This window comes from Anthonomus grandis, chromosome 9 (genome assembly GCF_022605725.1).
Source record: "Anthonomus grandis grandis chromosome 9, icAntGran1.3, whole genome shotgun sequence".
Taxonomy (NCBI): Eukaryota; Metazoa; Arthropoda; class Insecta; order Coleoptera; family Curculionidae; genus Anthonomus; species Anthonomus grandis.
Window position 1 is genome coordinate 8,660,760 of NC_065554.1, and position 15,544 is coordinate 8,676,303.

General features: G+C 31.8%; 1 long non-coding RNA gene across 1 annotated transcript in view; it reads right to left on the bottom strand.

The window, feature by feature from the left end:
• LOC126740491 (uncharacterized) overlaps window positions 1-15,544 on the bottom strand; it is a 175,118-nt gene that overhangs the window by 142,256 nt on the left and 17,318 nt on the right. Inside the window, exon 2 of the long non-coding RNA XR_007661926.1 lies at window positions 5,848-5,922. This is a non-coding gene — a long non-coding RNA (uncharacterized LOC126740491). The remainder of the gene's footprint in view (window positions 1-5,847; window positions 5,923-15,544) is intronic.

Genomic DNA, 15,544 nt, shown 5'->3' on the forward strand with positions numbered 1-15,544 from the left:
GCTGATATTCACTCACCCTATACTACCTCCTTAATACCGCGGTATCAGAGACTTTACAGGTACATTTTACTATGGAGTACAGTTTTTCAATGTGTTGCCTGTCTTTTTCAGCATTTAAGGCCAAGATTACGAAATACCGAATTGAAGATGCCATTTACACATTTGAGTTGTACCTCTAGTTCAACTCTTCTCACCTCCTTTTACCTAATTGTTTTATGCCTTGTGTTGTGTGTTATTTTTAGTTGCATTGTTAGTTTTGAGTAATTTTGGACATTATTTACATATATGTGTTTGTATTTTAAATTTTCTTGACTTCTATGAAAGTAATTTGCTTATTGACTCTAAGCGATGAATTAATAATTAATTAGGTATTAATTAGTGTAATGTTTTGCAAAAAGATTAAGAATCAATTTTAAATTTGCATTAAAGAAATGCTTTTTTTTTCATTCTCCACTGCTGCATCTGTCTTTAATTTTTGGAATGGAGCATTTCTGATAATCTCGTTTAAAGAATAGTGTATTAAGGATATTCTAAATTATTATTATTATTTGTTTTTTTTTGACACTTTACAATGACTTTTAAAGCAATTAATTTTTTTTCGTGATACTAATTATTAAATAAATATTTGTTTCGGATTTATTTAATAAATTATTTCGCTGTTATAATTTTTCTAATGCTAAACATTCTCTTTTAAAATTAGTATTTAGCGAATACCCTGTATATTAAAAAAAAGTTAATCACAAGATCGAGTAGCACCAAACGGTAAAATTCCAGTTTTAAATTCGGGTACATCAATAGGGCCAAAACGGGACCATTCACATAATATATCAGGATCCTCTTGCACATATTATTTTAATACGATGGCCTATTTTGCATGATAACCAAATACGTCACATACGGGTGGTGTATCTTATTATAGTGAGCATAACCCTTTTATACGATGTTTGTATTCAGGTTTACCCCCGAGACCCACTGGTGTAGTTCAAGGCCAGCTGGAGGATGCACTACTGGTTGCCCGATGGTATTAAGGGCACGAAGTGTGCCCTTATGTTTTGATAATGTTTATTAAGTCGGGGAATAATCGATATCAAATGTTTGACGGGCTGCGTTAAGTAAATACTTTCAAAAATCAGGCATGAAGTTTTGGGGGAGTGTTATATTTGGTAGTAACCGTTGCTATAATGGACCCCAAGCAAAATACAAATACAAAATATTATTCTTATTATCATAATGTTTTTCATAAAGTCAATATTTTAGTAAGTTAAGTTAGTTTTATAAAAAAATAAAGAACCAGTTTGATTTATTACCTAAAAGGTCGACGGTAGATGCAAAATATTGTTTTGTAAATAATATAATGGAACAAATTGACAAAGGCTACCATAATCTACTTTTAAGCAAAATTGAGGAATATGTCTTATTTAAGCAATAAAGAACAGGTCTTATGTATTTCCAAAATAACAGAAGCACCCGGGAACTTAGCACCTTGGGATCTATATTGGAGGCCTGTTTTATTTTTTATGTTTCTTAATGAGTTTATTAAAAAAATATTCTCTAATTCAGTTTTTCAGTTCGCTGATGACACGTCTTGTGTTCTTATGGGCGACAATGAATCCATACTAGCTAAGAGAGTAAGCGCTGCTATAACCAAAATGTCAGAATGCTGTCGACAGAATAGGCTGGAACTTAATATATCGAAAACAAATCTAACTAAAGACTTAAAATATGTGTTCATAACAGTGTTATGCTTGTGCATTTTAAATATTTCCATGTAGCAAAAAAAATAATATCTTTAAAAAAAATCAGATTTTTATAGTGTAATGATGATTAAGCTATGCAATAGTTTTAGAATTTTCTTACATGCAACGGTAATGTTTAAAAGATGCCCTTCTTTAATTGCATCAAAGTGTATAATGCTTCACCTAATAGTATTAAAAGTTTGTCAAATGATGAAGTATTTATATGAACGATCTATTGGAAAAATAAAAATATACTAGTATTTTTCTTTTAGACTGCAAAATGCGATCTGAAATTTATTGAACTACAGTTTGACTGGTACGATATTAAACTTTATAGGAAATTATTACATTTTGAATTTTAGCAATAGAGGATTCCTAACTCATTTCGCGTTGTCAACGAAAGAATTGATTTGTTCAAATATTTTACATCTCACTAGACAACACTATGCTGTAAGATAGAGAATAGATCCAAAGAATATTTATTTTGACCACTAATAACTATACTATTCCCAGATGATTCAAAAGTCTATCTACATATGATTTACAAGTAAGTATGAATAGAAAATGAATAAAAAGAAAAATTAGGCAGTTGCTGATAAGCCATAGACGTTATTCTAGGTGTTCTAATAAGAGAACTGTGCTTAAAAATGCTTAAAAAAGACGAGAACGGCTTAAGCCAAAAATTATTAATTTAACAAATTATCATTACTTTATTAAATCGACTGATACTGTGCTGATCATACCTCGACAAGCAGAACATCAGAAAAGTCGGCACAACTATGATGGAAGTCCTAAAAAATACTATAAGCAATTGATCTACATTCTATTCTGAGGCAATTACTTTAAAGAGCTTGAATCGAAATACTTAAATCAACGAGATCTGCTTTCCAACCCCAGTTTGTCATCCCAGCAAAATGTGCAGAATTTGATAAGGTTGAATTGGACAAGACCATCTCGGTTTTCAAACAAGTATGGCTAAAAGAATTTACTGAAACTACTGACCAAATAAAATCCGATTTTATAATGTCGAAACATTTTATTTAATGTGCAGTTTTACAAACACACCAATCATAGTAGTTTTAAGTGAACAGTAATTTTTCATTTTACGGATATTGAAGACGTATCTGCGTAACAAGATTGGAGAAGAACTACCCAATGGGTTATCGTTACTCAATATTTAGCATGATGTTCCAGGAACTAGTGAACAAATACTGGATATTCTTGCGAAAAAATAAGATATGACTAGACATTACTTTGTAAATGCTGCTCAACTGTTTTTATTAACTATATATTTTCACTGCTCATTCTTTGACGACAGGTTTATTCAGATAATCGTTGAATTGCATTGTGGCTATTGAGTTGACGTAGGTTTATATCTTGATTATGAAGTACACTTAAGACGTTTACCCTTCTGTCACGAAGCCCATGAATCATTATCAGCAGAACTGATTTGTATTGAAAATTATGCATTGCAATAAAAATCATATTAAATTTTATTTTACTTTGCAATACAAAACTATGACTATGATGGAGCTTCAAGTCTTTTATTTTTTGATTCTCTTTTTTTAGCTATGAACTATTTCGAACACATTGCTATGAACTAGGTTGATTCAGTTTCGATAAAAAATTTGTTTTTAAAAGGTTACGAAAAATTACTATATTTTTGAGTTTTACTCAAAAGAATATGATGTAGAGAGTATTTTAATAGTTCAAGGAAAAAAATGAGCGCAATAACATCTATTTTGAATTATTATTATCAAGGCAATCGGGCTCAAAGAGTAGGATTCAAGGATTCCACGTAAAATTTTAAAATAGACAATACAGTTTTTTTGTATGTGTTACTGTTAATATAAAAAGTTAGGTTAAGAGACGAGCAGTCTAAATATTCTATACTCTATATAGAGTACTGCGCATCTCATACGTTTTCATTTACCGTGCACTGAAACTTGTGCTATGTGATACAAAATGGTCTTTCGTGAAAAGATTATATTGGCTTTTCAAGTGGTTTTTCTTCCCCTCCCCCCGAAATATTTTCTAGCTCAGTGCCTGATTAGATGATAAATAGTCGTTAATTTTTTCTAAAAGTGACTTACTTAGAGTAATTCACCCTGCTCAAGTAAGAAATGAAATCAGACAAACACACCATCAACAAACAGGTAATAAATTACAAAATTAAAAGTAAAAGCTCTTATACGGAAGACATGTCATGAAATTATGCAAGAACATGTTGACAAAGCTGGATCAAACTATTGGTTGGTCTCGGAACAGACGTCTCCTAAGGCAGAAGGTTCTCTGCTACTGTAATATCAAGTCGATGTATCAAAAGTATAAGAAAAGGATAATGACATGAATCACTGAAGTTGAAGATGACAGATGTAGGTATGGTTGCTAATTATCTGAGACAAGAAGAAGGTAAGACACCTGAAAAAACAAAAAAAGAGGTGATGTGGTAGCAAAAATTTAACATCCAATTACCCAATTCTGAAAAACGTCAGCATCATCTCTAATGTTACCAACAATGGACATTATATGATTAGGAATAACAGAACATGTTTGATATACTCTCGAGGTTTAGCACAAAGCAGTTCATATGAAGCTATTCAGCTATTATTATAAAAAAAATATCGAATAACCAAAAGACAAAATCCAAATATGGGAGAATTTGCCTAAGAAAGTTCTACATAAATGCAATTTCAAAAACTACAAAAATAAACAATTTGCACAATCAGATTGCTATTTTCTAAAGTCAAATAATCTTTTGGATTAAATAAAATCTTACTATACACAACTCAAGATCAGGTCATCTGCACAAAATCATAATACTTACTGAAATAAATTATAAACAATGAAAAATGCCGAGTCTTTAGTGAGACAAATAAATTAATTTAACACATTAGTTCTCTATGTGGACGGCTTGCACTAATAGAATATCCTCAGCGACACAATTTTGTAATGATGCATTTTGGATTGCTCGAGATAATAATAATATTAAAAAAAAGAGATGAGGTATCGCGAATATGAATTAGAAGAGAACGAAGATCACAAAATATACTGAAATTCTCAAATATATTTAACTCTCTCTACAAATGATCAACAAGTAAGTATCAATAGAAAATGAATTGAAAGAAAACTTAGTATGTCGCTGATAAAGCATAGGGGCCACCATCCTATAGTAGTTTTATTGAAAGAACTGAACTTAAAAATGACTCCAGGACACGACGGCGGTTTAAGGCCAAAAATTAATATTTAAAAAAAATTATCATTACATAAAGTCTACGGAATCATATTTGCATTAATAGACTAGATAAATACACCAACCCCTTCAAGCTAAGAAATAAAACCACGCAAACACACCACCAACAAACAGACAAGAAATTATAGAATTGGAAGCAAAAGCTCTTATACGGAAGATATGTAATGAGATTATGCAAGAACATGTTGACAAAGTTGCGACAACTATTGGTTGGTCTCGGGACAGATGTTTCTTTGCTACTGTAAGAGGAAGTGGTTCCTACATGCAACTATCGAAGGTATAAAGAAAGGATAATGACATGTTGAAGATGACAGATGATATGGTTGCTAAGACAAGGAGAAGGCAAGACACCTATAGAAAACCTAAAAAAGATGTGATGTGGTAGCAAAAATTTGGCATTGAGAACTGGTACCAAAATTAAATATTTTGCTAGGAAAAAAGTTTCGTTCTATAATTTTATTTCCGACGCAATTCTGAAAAATGACAGCATCAGCTTTAATGTTACCAACAATAAAAATACTCTGATTTTAGCAGGATATGAAACCACAAAGTATGTTGGAACTTGTTTCTCGATTTAACAAAGCAGTTTATATGGAGTTCGGATTAAGTAAATAACTTAAGTTGCTCGAGTTAATATCTCGAATAATTTTTAAAAAGGAGATACCGGGAATGTGAACTGGAACAGAATGAAGGTCACAAAATATATTGAAACTCTCAAACAATTCAAAAACACTGCTAACATTAACAAATCAGATATAGTATGGCTTAAGAAGTGAAAAAAATAAGTCTTTTTCATCGATATCGCTGTACTTGTAAAAAATTCTAAGATATAAAGAGTTAGTTATGAAAGATACTTACCAACTAAAACAGTCATATTTAATCCCCTTAATCATTTCCGCTAATGGGCTAGTCCATTTAGTATTTATGAAGAACCTGCAAAAAGTATATATTAATGAACAAGATAAACGCGTAAGAGCAGCTATATTAGGTATAATATATGTATATTAAGTTATGAACATGACACCTTTAATAGTTGAATATTCCGGTGATATGTATTAAAGCTGAGATAATCATACAGGTTGAAAGATATAATATTAATAAATCATTAAATTGGGATTTTTTAGGATTCTGTTTTTTGCACATAACTTAATTAGCTATGAAATGTCGCAATGACACTAACAGTATTAGTAGTAGTAGCCTATATTTAAACACACTTCAGATTGACAATAACAAAAAATATTTATATTTAAAACTTTATATAGCAATGTTCAAAATGAAAAAAAATTGAAACACAAAGAAAAATACTATAGAATTAATGGATATCTAATTGTATGAATTTTGTAAACCACAAATTTAACTCCACTAACAAAAAACTCTAATAACATAAATAATTTATGTTAAAAACTAATTTTTTTGGCCCCAAAAAAATTTAACATAACTCCTCCCCCACAGCTAATTCGGTTTACCTACACCCATTAACCTTACGACCATAAAATAACTTTTACTATTTTTACCTGAGACCTTCTTGTGATTGGTCAAGTCAGAAAATTATTTGTTTCCATTGGTATGTGAGAATAAATTTAAAACCACAAGTTGACATTTTTACTATCCAATATATATTTAGGGGCCTGCAATATATTATTTCAGAAATAGCGAGGCGATTCTAGGAAGTGAGGCATTCACGTATGCAGACACTCGCCATTTTATACCGCTAATGGTTTATATATCATTTATATGATTTATATTATGCGCATTTTATGTTCTAATAAAAAAAAGGAAGAAGCATGTTACTTTTGCAATTTATTCTGGAGCTCCCGTTCGGTCTTTGTAAAGATATTATGAAACAAAGTGGGGTAAGCTGGAATCCAGGTCAAATCGTAAATTTCAGTAAGGACGCGCAGTAGCTGCAGTATTTATTTGGGTCACACGAAAGCACATAAATATTTTAGTTAGGAACAAATAGTATTTTCTGGGTTTCATAAAATTTATGTTACGGGGACTCATCCACTCCTTATTTAATAAAGGAAATGACGACAGTATTATAACTTTTGATCATTGACCCATTTACGGCATCAGCGAAGTAATAGTTAAATCACAAAATTAATAAGAAGCCTCTCCGATCTTCAACATCATTTCAAACATGCTCCATAGAAAGAAAAATAGTAATTCAATCCACTTCTATAAAACATTCATGACAACCAATAACATTTTAAAGAGGGGATCTAGGAACACCCAATCATACAATAGTGCGCACACATCAACTGCGACCAATCGGTCCGCTCCGCGTATCCGCTGCGGATAGGCGCCCGCTTGGGCCTATAAAAGCGTTTCTCGTATTTTTTTAAGTGGTGGGGTAACTACGATTGTCTAGCAAGGTCTATGTTGTTTTTCACAAAATGGTTTCGGCATGAATATTTATAGAAATGATTAACAGAGCGTAAGAGAATTTTTTGTATAGGCGTAAAGGTGATTCATGCAATTGCGATTGAATCGTTATGAGAATCTGTGTTGTGTTTGTTATTTAAAAAATAGTTTCGTATTTTATATACTATAATTCGTTTGGATAATTAATATAATAAAGAATTTAGTATTAGTTTTTAAGAGAAGCTGTATATTTTTATTTACTGTAGGTGTATGTTTATGTACAAAGTATTGTTGCATATTTTCACGTTTCTCTTTAAAGTAAAATAATATTAATAAAAATAAATAAAATAAAATTATACCTATTATTGTAGTTTAGTTGTGATGTTTTTGCAAAATAAAGTATGAACTGATTCATACTTGCAAAGCTTAGATATTTTACGGAATACACTAAAAAGCAAACCCTATGGTCCTCGAGTATCACGGCGCCAGTGCTCGATATTCATTCGAGTCGCATCTGCCTGTCAAGTAGATCTTGCGTGTATAGCTCTCTGGGAGAAATGATATGGGCCAGTTCGGAAGAGCATTTACCGTGAATATATTGATAAAACAGAGTCAAGATGACGTACGACCCTCCTCTGTAGAATCACGCAGCTTCAAAGTGCGTTTGAATGCAGAGAGATAGCTGATATGTGAAAGCAATACTCAAGAGATGGACGAGACTACAACTTGTAAAGTTGTTGCGGTGTATACAGCCTTTTCATTTTAAAAAGAGCTCCAAGTTTTTGAGAAGCCACTTTAGCTATTCCCGCTCTATGATCAGAAGCCACTTTAGCTATTCCCGCTCTATGATCATGACAAGACACATTGCTCCCAACCTCCATACCTAAAAAGCGAACTAACGAAAACAGCGGCAGAGTAACACTGGATATAATAAGGCCTGGGGTGGCAGAGGTAGTCTTCTTTGTAAATACAGCAGCCTGTGTCTTAGCTGCGTTAAACTCAATTAGATTGCACTCCAAAATTATGTTAAAGACGGCATAAATGGGCTTAGAAGTCTTGTCGAGGAGATCATTGATATATAAAGGGAAGAAAGTAGGGAACAACATGCATCCCTAAAGGACACTAGCGGTAATTTTGACCCTCTGCGAGGTATGTCCTGTATCAATGACAACTGGGATGGATCGGTTTCCTTTTTCCAAGCCAAGCAACGAGAGTTTTTTTTTTTATAGTTGAATACACTTGCAAGGAAAACCTATCGCACTCGAGGGGCGGCAAGTGAGGGGAAGTGTAGGTTTATATTCACCTTTAATCGCTGTAGATTGTAGCTCTTGGGAAACATGTCTGCGGGAAGTCTGTTTTAGAATGCCGCTGTCCTCCAGATAAAAGCATTCTGATAGAGAGCTGTTCTAGGAGTCTCCAGGTCGACCGAAGTGGTGGAATAATCAGAGATTGAGTAATTAGAGTTGGTGGCAACCCATAAGAATACAGTTTGTGTAAAAGGTTTTTATGCCAGAACCTAACAAATGCCTTTGAAGTATCCAAAGCTATTGCACCGATTTCACCATATTTCTCAATAGCCTCGGTCTAAATATAAGTGACATAGACCAACAGATGGCCAGTAAACCTGCCTTTTTGAAAACTATTCTACTGACGGTCGCTTATGACGTTGGTGGCCTCCAGGTATTTCAAAATTTGCTGGTTGACAAGTTTTTTTGGCGATTTCTGGAACTAAAGCAATCGGACCGTAGATGATGGCCACGTAAGTTTTTAGTCTCCGGGGAATAGACCTCTTCTATAAAGACAAATAAAAGGCTCGTATAAAAGAGAAAACAGTTTGCACATGGATGGTCTTAGTACGACTGCACACTTTTTGAATACCTTTGGCGGTATTCCATCAAGACTTTTCAAAGAGGCCTTGTTAATGCCTAAGCCTTTAAGAACTTCTAGATCTCTGTAATGAAAGACTATCTCTGACATCGAAAATCCCTTTTTTGATAAAGTCGGTGGTGTTGCCTTATGGATCTACGGTAGAGTTTAATGCAAATATCTGACCCAGCAAGTCTGCGTTTTCCATCGCAGGCATTACAATGGAAGCATCTTCCTTAGTCAATGGTCGAATTTTTGATCTACAGAAACTTTGACCACCTGTTTGCTACAGACCAGAACGATCTTGATCCACTGGGGCAATTGAGAAGTTTGTTCTTCCCTCTCTCATTATATTTATCTTTGCAGGTATCGATCGTATGCTTGCACACATTTCTCAAAGCAACAAAGTTGACTCGATGTGCAGTGCTTGGGTCTTGACGCCATTTGTGATAAGCAGAATGTTTGCTGACTTTCTGATTGAATAAAAGAAAAATCATTGAAATAAAATTTTTATTTGGCCTAAAGAACAGTAAAGCACCAGTAATGAATGGAATCAAATCTGAAAAATAGTTGGATAATTAATATGTCTTTTCAAAAGGAAATTTTCCAAGATATATTTATAATATAGCATCTATTACTCTCGTACATAAAAATGGTTGCACAAACTAAATATAGACCAATACAATGAGGTAATTCTATAATTTGTTAGTGTGTTATTCCTAAAGTTTTTAAGACGAACTAAGTACGATTGTTGACATTCGACAATAAAATGTTGGTTCTTTTTTATTTTGAAGTAAAACTTATTTACGCACGATTAAGTTGCGGATTATGCTGGCGAATGCGTTACGAAAAGTATGATCGGGCGAGGCGGCCGGTGATTGAGAAGGAGATATGAGTTAGTGGAGATGTTACTGTAGGAGCAAGAAAGGGCCGTGCGCGCGCACATTTTCTTTCTTTCTTCCTCTGACAGCATGTCATATGTCAGTCATCACACTGTAGGAGCAAGAGAGAGCAGTGCGTGCGTAATTTTTTTTTCTCTCTTACTCTTATAGTCAGTGTATGAAATAAAAAAGTTTTTTTCAGTCGCATGGTCTCAAGAGCAGTAATTTTTTTTATTATATTTTATTATATGCTTCAGATACATTTCAATTAAAAAGTGCGGTAGAAAAAAATGCAACAAACAATACCAAGCCATTTAAAAACGAAAAAAATTAGACATGTAAATCTACGTACATCTTTAATACTTTTGAGATTATGTTTAGGTAAGTCACGCTAATTTTTAATCTCATTGTATGTATTACACGTTCTACGAAAGGAAGAAGAGGCTTAGAATTGTTTATTCTAGCTCTGGATAAATAACAGGTATGTGGGGTCTCTTGCTAATATTTAAAGTAGATGAAAATTTAATTTCCAGTTAACTGAGTTACTTAATAGAGAATTTTTCTAACGGTTGTTGATGTGAAAAATCTTAGAATACATTCATTAATATTTTGAAAATTTTCGTTCCACATTTTCGATTTTCTGAAAGTAAATTATGAAAAGGTGAGACCAAAATTGTGAGACTAATTCTAATATCAGTCTAATAAGTAAAAAGTTCAAGTTGAAGAAGTAGTCCATACTTGCAGTGGAGTTAATATGTCAAAGGGTAACTAAAATACTTTCGGTCATCCTCCACTAAATTTATTAGAAAAACCAGTTATCCTACATGCTTCGGACATATAAGATGTCCATCATCAGGGATATATAAAGAGGGTTTTCATCACAACACATAAAGAGCCACAGTGCTTCTGGCAAGGTCAAAGGTTAAAATTACTAACAATAAATAAAAAGGGCATATTAAGATGCACGAGAAAGTGACTAAACCCTGTTGATGGACATCTTATATATATGTCCGAAACATGTAGGATAACTGGTTTTTCAAATAAATTTAGTGGAGGATGACCGAAACTATTTTAGTTACCCTTTAAAAAGTTCAAGATGTTTTGGGTAAAAATACTATAGAAATACTGAGTGTTTCTAATTAAAAAGTGTAACATTCTGTACCTTTGATCGGTAATATATCGGTAATAAGTGCAAGAAATGATATAGTAAAGTCAAATGTTACCCCTATATCTTTAAAGGTTGGAGATCTGAGAGAAATATGTTATTTACTGTGTAACTAAATACCAAAAAAATTTTCTTTAAAGGAGACCACCTTACATTTAGCTAAGCGATATTTTAATAATTTGACACAAAGCATTAATTATATTCTTAAATTCCTCCAATATTAATTATATTTCAGTTCTTGTTTTTGACAATGAAAAATTAAATTTGAAAATATTTGCAAATTATATTAACAATTGCCACTTTAATCAAGTACCTATGACCAAATCTACATTTATCAATATGTTTAATAGCAAGTAATGTAAAATATCATTAATGAATTATTTTAAGGATATCACAATTGAAACAGTATAGAAAACAAAGAAACTGAAAAAAATAAAATATTCAGTACATTAAAACATTTGTTAGGAAAGTTGCCTAACCTCCATGTTTTAAAGACTGTAGCTTATAGGCAACCAGTTTAACTAGTTCTTGGAAAATAAAATATTTAATGGCAAAAAGTATTTCAAATTAAAGAGATAAATATAAGAAGACTTAAGATTTAAATATATCTAGTCTGGTCTTTTAATGACTTGCTCTGCCTATAGCTAAACACCCCAAAAGAGGTTACCAGGCTAATTGCTTGATGGTTTTGCAATTTTTTTTAATACAATATAAAATGATTTTCTCTTCAGTATGTAAATTTTGTACCTATTTTAAAATAAGTGACCATCAATCAATACGGTAATAAATGCCTAAGATTTTATGTTTAAAATAAATTATGTCCAAGGTCCTCAAAGTAAAAAATAGTTCCACAAAGAAAGGAAAATTGATCAATTAAAAATTACGAACTAAAATTTAAAATTTATTTTATTCGTGTCTTTGCAAAAAGTCACTCAAGTAACTAGTTTATTTTCTATAGCTGGCGCAATAAAATTTATGATATATAATATCCTGATATTATTCTATAATAACTCGTATCAAAATCTATACAATGTCATTATTTAGCTACTTAGAATATTTTTAGTAATACTAGATGTTCATTTAAGAATCATTTTGATTATATTTGTTCTACAACCTTTATTTTACCTTATATTATATACTTGTATATGTATCCAGAAAAGTATGAAATTTATAATTCATTTTAACACTTTATAAAACACTTGAAATGCAATAACATATTAATATTTTTTTTACTACTATATGCATAGAGTTATGCGAATAAAGTTGTGTTCACACTGTATTTGGTTTCAGGGAGGGAAGATCTACGCAGGATGCAATTAAACTTTTAACATCACAAATATGTGATGCACTAGATGATAGTGAAGCTTGCTTATGCCTATTCGTGGATCTTTCTAAGGCATTTGATACTGTCTGTCATGAGATACTCTTAAAAAAACTACACAGCTGTGGACTCCGAGGCAAAATTTTCGATTTGCTTAAAAGCTACCTTACAAATAGAACGCAGTGTTGACTTTATTGGAACCATAAGCAGTAAAAGAGATGTTAGGTATGGAGTACCCCAGGGAACTGTGTTGGGTCCTTTACTTTTTACGGTTTATGTAAAGGACATGCTTAAGCTTAAACTAAATAGAACGCTGGTTAGTTTTGCAGATGACATCGTTTTACTCTGTAGATCAAAGTCTTAGCAAAATATAACAACCCAAATTAAAAAAGACTTTATGGAATTAAAAAACTGGTTTCAACACAATAAATTTACTTTAAATATATAAAAAACTAACTACATGTCTTTTGCAACTAACAGAAGTTCCCTTCAAAGGCTTGGCAACATTAAGATTGGGGATTGTGAAATGTATGTAAAAATATACAAAAATTAAAATCAATTCTAAAATGGTTTTTAAAAATCACTTTTGGCAGAGACACAATATATCCCACTGATAACCTCTTTTCTGAAAGTAAGATATTAGATTTGCATCAACTCTATTGTTTAGAAATCCTTAAATATATTAATAAAAACAAGATAGAGTTAAATATCAACCAAAATTCATCTAATAGACAAAACAACTTGGCATATCCAACCACGACTCGTAAAACTCATGGACAGAGGACCTTTAAATATTTTGCTCCGAGATTGTATAACATGATCCCAAATGATATAAGGATGGTTGAAGGCTTTAACTGTTTTAAATGCAAAATCAAAAACTGGATATTTTTGAAGGGTAGAGAAGTTTTTAATGATTTGATAAATCTTAAATACATCCAATACAGATGTAGTTGCTTTTTACAATGTAGATGCTTTTTGTTTCAGGGTTTTTTGAAATACCAACTTACAGGTTTATATAAAAGTTATATAAAATTTATATAAAATTAAATTAAAAGTACCCTGAAATGAACTTTCTAATCCGGTTATAGTCTGTTTACCTAATAAGGACATAATTACCTATAATTTATAAATTTGACATTTACCCGATTATGTAACCACAAATCACGCACAAGTGCTTATAGTGTACTTCAGTGATATTTCTAAACGTTTATATTTTTTATTTATTATATTGGTTAATAAGTATATTGTGTATATTGTTTAATAAACGTTATTATTATTTTATTATTGTATGGTTGTAGATTCTATAATAAAACGGTCTAAGACAACACCTGGTCATAATTATTTTGTTGTATGCTGTATAGAAAAATGTTTTCAACTTTTGTATGGTTAGACTTATATGGTTTGTAAAAAAATGATTTGTGGTTGCCCTAACACCACTAGCTATTTACCTTTAAAATTCTTTTATGTCCATATGTTGCTAGCAATTTGACGATGTCACGCATCTTGATGATATATTATAGTAGCATAAGTAGCATAATGGTCGAATTTAATAACCATTTTTGACCAGCAGTTGACAAAATTAGCTGTGTTAAGATTTGTAATGAATCTTGTATTATAGTCAACTACCAGTAGTTGCACTTGTTCTTCACCATACTGGTAAGTAAAACTATTTTGAAGAATGGGAGTGGTTACATTACTCGTATGTGTAAAAGAGATAGCGAGACTATTGTATCATTTTTAATGGCAAAGCGCTTTAACCCCTACAGGTCTAAATTTCTTATTTATAAGATGCTGATTAAACTCTCTAAGAATGTTTAATTTAAGACGGAAATAGTGTTGTGTCAGCATCATATTATATAGCCAGTAGCATAAGTGGAGAAATAATATTTTAAGTGGGAAAAGAAAGTTGATCTGAATGTATTATATGTTTGGCTATATACATATATTTTGTCTTATATTTCTCTTTAAAATTTATGAGAAAAACCTTTTATAAAACAGACAGACATCTTGCGAAAAATTTTCTTCTAATACTTATTAGGTTTAGTACTGGTATTGCCAGAATGATGGCCTAAGTTTAAGTTTGTGAGAGAAAGAGAGACGATATGACTTCTGTCAGGGTATCCAGATGAGGGGAAAAAGGATGAATCGAATTTAAAAGTAGTAATTGAGCAAAAGCCAAATCGCGGATGGAAAATCAATTTGAACTAATTTTTAGTTAACGCCATAGAAAAATTGAATATTAACAGTTTGATCTGTTGGGAAAGAGAGAACCGAGAAGAACATTCATACAATGTTAAGAATAGGTGTGTATATATTTAGGCAATTTTCTAAAGGTTATGTTTAGTTATAAAATATTATTCAGTCAATAAGGGTTATAAGACAATTCTCCGGTTATGTAAATGACAAAGGACAAAATCGAGCTAATTATAATTTTCTAATTTAATTTGATGTAAACTATCTGAATTCGTTTTAGGACTTAATTTCTGTTTCATGAATTGAATATGATTACTAAAAGCTGGATTCATTAAAATCTTAATTGGATTTGCTTCAAATTTATACAGACTTAAAAGATCTGCAGGTGCGACCTATGTATGTGCAATCACAGGTGTCACAATTTCAGCTTGGTTTATTCAATGTTCCAATTTAATCCTTGTAGTGACCAATAACATAAAGTATAGTAAGTAACAGTAAGTACCATTTGAAAATCTCAAGCATTGAAAATATACTTGAAAATCTCAAGCCATAGCTGGGAACAAGGTGGGTGATGAATTTTATTTTTGACGTACTGATATTAAGACCGACTTTTCCACATACTTCTTCCAGATCTTGCAACATCAGTCGCATTTCTTTTAGATTTTCCGGAAATAGCACTATCTCGTCTGCTCTCTGACTCCAGTTTAATTGTTTGAACCCCATGACTATAATAAACAGTTTTGGTGACATCGTGTTGCCTTGCCA